Source organism: Rhipicephalus microplus, unplaced genomic scaffold, assembly GCF_043290135.1.
Source record: "Rhipicephalus microplus isolate Deutch F79 unplaced genomic scaffold, USDA_Rmic scaffold_91, whole genome shotgun sequence".
NCBI lineage: Eukaryota > Metazoa > Arthropoda > Arachnida > Ixodida > Ixodidae > Rhipicephalus > Rhipicephalus microplus.
This window is the reverse complement of record NW_027464663.1, coordinates 983417-988486: the sequence shown is the minus strand read 5'-3', so window position 1 is coordinate 988486 and position 5070 is coordinate 983417. Positions and strand designations below refer to the sequence as shown.

The window sequence follows — 5070 nt, the reverse complement described above, 5'->3', positions numbered from 1 at the left end:
AGAAAAAAAGCGCCGCACCACCACCGCGTGGGCTCGAACCTCGAACCTTTCGGTTAACAGCCGATCGCGCTAGCCAATTGCGCCACGGAGACAGTCCTGCTCCACTCTCACCACCATCAGAACAAAAGCTATAAGCGCAAAGAAAAAAGCAACACACCACTCCCGAGAGGGCTCGAACCTCCAACTTTTTCGTTAACAGCCCATCGCGCTAGCCAATTACGCCACGGAGACAGTCGTGCTCCACTCTCACCACCATCAGAACATATCTTCAAAGCTATCAGCGCAAAGAAAAAAAAGCAACACACCACTCCCGGGAGGGCTCGAACCTCCAACCTTTCGGTTAACAGCCGATCGCGCTAGCCAATTGCGCCACGGAGGCTGTCGTGCTCCACTCTCACCACCGTCAGAACATTTCTTCGGAGCTATCAGCCCAAAGAAAAAAAATCGCCGCACCACCATCGGGTGGGCTCGAACCTCCAACCTTTCGGTTAAGAGCCCGTCGCGCTAGCCAATTGCGCCACGGAGACAGTCATGCTCCACTCTCACCACCGTCAGAACATTTCTTCAGAGCTATCAGCCCAAAGAAAAAAAGCACCGCACCACCACCCGGTGAGCTCGAACCTCCAACCTTTCGGTTAATAGCCCATTGCGCTAGCCAATTACGCCACGGAGACAGTCGTGCTCCACTCTCACCACCATCAGAACATATTTTCAAAGCTATCAGCGCAAAGAAAAAAAAGCAACACACCACTCCCGGGAGGGCTCGAACCTCCAACCTTTCGGTTAACAGCCGATCGCGCTAGCCAATTGCGCCACGGAGACAGTCGTGCTCCACTCCCATCACCATCAGAACATATCTTCAAAGCTATCAGCGCAAAGAAAAAAGCAACACACCACTCCCGGGAGAGGTCGAACCTCCACCCTTTCGATTAACAGCCGATTGCGCTAGCCAATTGCGCCACGGAGACAGTCCTGCTTTACTCTCACCACCGTCAGAACAATTTTTCAGAGCTATCAGCCAAAAGGAAAGAAAGCGCCGCACCACCACCGGGTGGGCTCGAACCTCCAACCTTTTGGTTAACACCCGATCGCGCTAGCCAATTGCGCAACGGAGAGAGTCGTGCTCCACTCTCACCACCAACAGAACATATCTTCAAAGCTATCAGCGCAAAGAAAAAAGCAACACACCACTCCCGGGAGGGCTTGAACCTCGAACCTTTCGGTTAACAGCCGATCGCGCTAGCCAATTGCGCCACGGAGACAGTCCTGCTCCACTCTCACCACCATCAGAACATATCTTCAAAGCTATCAGCCCAAAGAAAAAAAAGCAACACACCACTGCTGGGAGGGCTCGAACCTCCAACCTTTCAGTTACCAGCCCATCGCGCTAGCCAATTGCGCCACGGAGACAGTCGTGCTCCTCTCTCACCACCATCACAACATATCTTCAAAGCTATCAGCCCAAAGAAAAAAAAGCACCGCACCACCACCGCGTGGGCTCGAACCTCCAACCTTTCGGTTACCAGCCGATCGCGCTAGCCAATTGCGCCACGGAGACAGTCCTGTTCCGCTCTCATCACCATCAGAACATATCTTCAAAGCTATCAGCGCAAAGAAAAAAAATCATCACACCACTTCCGGGTGGGCTCGAACCTCCAACCTTTTGGTTAACAGCCCAACGTGCTAGCCAATTTCGCCACGGAGACAGTCTTGCTCCACTCTCACCACCGTCAGAACAATTCTTCAGAGCTATCAGCCCAAAGGAAAAAAGCGCCGCACCACCTCCGTGTGGGCTCGAACCTCCAACCTTTTGGTTAACAGCCGATCGCGCTAGCCAATGGCGCCACGGAGATAGTCGTGTTCCTTTCTCACCACCAGCAGAACATATCTTCAAAGCTATCAGCGCAAAGAAAAAAGCAACACACCACTCCCGGGAGCGCTTGAACCTCGAACCTTTCGGTTAACAGCCGATCGCGCTATCCAATTGCGCTGCCCATACAGTCGTGCTCCACTCTCACCACCATCAGAACAAAAGCTATAAGCGCAAAGAAAAAAGCAACACACCACTCCCGAGAGGGCTCGAACCTCCAACTTTTCCGTTAACAACCGATCGCGCTAGCCAATTGCGCCACGGAGACAGTCCTGCTCCACTCTCACCACCATCAGAACATATCTTCAAAGCTATCAGCCGAAAGAAAAAAAGCGCCGCACCACCACCGGGTGGGCTCGAACCTCCAACCTTTCGGTTAACAGCCGATCGCGCTAGCCCATTGCGCCACGGAGACAGTCCCGCTCCACTCTCACCACCACCAGAACATATGTTCAAAGCTATCAGCGCAAAGAAAAAAGCAACACACCACTTCCGGGTGGGCTCGAACCTCCAACCTTTCGGGTAACAGCCGATCGCGCTAGCCACCACCGCCACGGAGACAGTCCTGCTCCACTCTCACCACCATCACAACATATCTTCAAAGCTATCAGCCCCAAAAAGAAAGCACCGCACCACCACCGCGTGGGCTCGAACCTCCAACCTTTCGGTTAACAGCCGATAGCGCTAGCAAATTGCGCCACGGAGACAGTCCTGCTCCACTCTCACCACCATGAGAACATATCTTCAAAGCTATCAGCCCAAAGAAAAAAACCCACACACCACTCCCGGGAGGGCTCGAACCTCCAACCTTTCAGTTAACAGCCGATAGCGCTAGCCAATTGCGCCAGGAAGACAGTCTTTCTCCACTCTCACCACCGTCAGAACATTTCTTCAGAGCTATCAGCCCAAAGAAAAAAAATCGCTGCACCATCATCGGGTGGGCTCGACCCTCCAACCTTTCGGTTAAGAGCCCATCGCGCTAGCCAGTTGCGCCACGGAGACAGTCCTGCTCCACTCTCACCACCATGAGAACATATCTTCAAAGCTATCAGCCCAAAGAAAAAACCCACACACCACTCCCGGGAGGGCTCGAACCTCCAACCTTTCAGTTAACAGCCGATAGCGCTAGCCAATTGCGCCACGGAGACAGTCATGCTCCACTCTCACCACCGTCAGAACATTTCTTCAGAGCTATCAGCCCAAAGAAAAAAAATCGCTGCACCATCATCGGGTGGGCTCGAACCTCCAACCTTTCGGTTAAGAGCCCATCGCGCTAGCCAATTGCGCCACGGAGACAGTCATGCTCCACTCTCACCACCGTCAGAACATTTCTTCAGAGCTATCAGCCCAAAGAAAAAAAAGCGCCGCACCACCACAGGGTGGGCTCGAACCTCCAACCTTTCGGTTAATAGCCCATCGCGCTAGCCAATTACGCCACGGAGACAGTCGTGCTCCACTCTCACCACCATCAGAACATATCTTCAAAGCTATCAGCGCAAAGAAAAAAGCAACACGCCACTCTCGGGTGGGCTCGAACCTCCAACCTTTCGGTTAACAGCCGATCGCGCTAGCCACTTCCGCCACGGAGACAGTCCTGCTCCACTCTCACCACCATCAGAACATATCTTCAAAGCTATCAGCCCAAAGAAAAAAAAGCGCCGCACCACCACCGCGTGGGCTCGAACCTCCAACCTTTCGCTTAACAGCCGATCGCGCTAGCCAATTGCGCCATGAAGAGAGTCCTGCTCCACTCTCACCACCATCAGAACATATCTTCAAAGCTATCAGCCCAAAGAAAAAAAAAGCAACACACCACTCCTGGGAGGGTTCGAACCTCCAACCTTTCGGTTAACAGCCGATCGCGCTAGCCAATGGCACCACGGAGACAGTCCTGCTCCACTCTAACCACCATCACAACATATCTTCAAAGCGATCAGCCCAAAGAAAAAAAAGCAACACACCACTCCCGCGAGGGCTCGAACATCCAACCTTTCAGTTAACAGCCGATCGCGCTAGCCAATTGCGCCACGGAGACAGTCTTTCTCCACTCTCACCACCGTCAGAACATTTCTTCAGAGCTATCAGCCCAAAGGAAAAAAAGCGCCGCACCACTACCGGGTGGGCTCTAGCCTCCAACCTTTCGGTTAATAGCCTATCGCGCTAGCCAATTACGCCACGGAGACAGTCGTGCTCCACTCTCACCACCATAAGAACATAACTTCAAAGCTATCAGCGCAAAGAAAAAAGCAACACACCACTCCCGGGAGGGCTCGAACGTCCAACCTTTCGGTTAACAGCCGATCGCGCTAGCCAATTGCGCCACGGAGACAGTCATGCTTCACTCTCACCACCGTCAGAACATTTCTTCAGAGCTATCAGCCCAAAGAAAAAAAATCGCCGCACCACCATCGGGTGGGCTCGAACCTCCAACCTTTCGGTTAAGAGCCCATGGCGCTAGCCAATTGCGCCATGGAGACAGTCATGCTCCACTCTCACCATCGTCAGAACATATCTTCAAAGCTATCAGCGCAAAGAAAAAAAAGCAACACACCACTCCCGGAAGGGCTGGAACCTCCAACCTTTCGGTTAACAGCCGATCGCGCTAGCCAATTGCGCCACGGAGACAGTCGTGCTCCACTCCACCACCATCAGAACATAGCTTCAAAGCTATCAGCGCAAAGAAAGAAGCAACACACCACTCCCGGGAGAGGTCGAACCTCCAACCTTTCGGTTAACAGCCGATCGCGCTAGCCCATTGCGCCACGGAGACAGTCCCGCTCCACTCTCACCACCACCAGAACATATGTTCAAAGCTATCAGCGCAAAGAAAAAAGCAACACACCACTTCCGGGTGGGCTCGAACCTCCAACCTTTCGGGTAACAGCCGATCGCGCTAGCCACCACCGCCACGGAGACAGTCCTGCTCCACTCTCACCACCATCACAACATATCTTCAAAGCTATCAGCCCCAAAAAGAAAGCACCGCACCACCACCGCGTGGGCTCGAACCTCCAACCTTTCGGTTAACAGCCGATAGCGCTAGCAAATTGCGCCACGGAGACAGTCCTGCTCCACTCTCACCACCATGAGAACATATCTTCAAAGCTATCAGCCCAAAGAAAAAAACCCACACACCACTCCCGGGAGGGCTCGAACCTCCAACCTTTCAGTTAACAGCCGATAGCGCTAGCCAATTGCGC

The 5070-nt window shown here is 53.1% G+C and overlaps 1 non-coding gene across 1 annotated transcript; it reads right to left on the bottom strand.

Moving 5' to 3' along the window:
* Positions 1-305: 305 nt before the first annotated feature.
* TRNAN-GUU (transfer RNA asparagine (anticodon GUU)) lies at positions 306-379 on the bottom strand. The gene has a single exon. It is a non-coding gene; the product is annotated as a tRNA-Asn (tRNA).
* Positions 380-5070: the final 4691 nt, after the last annotated feature.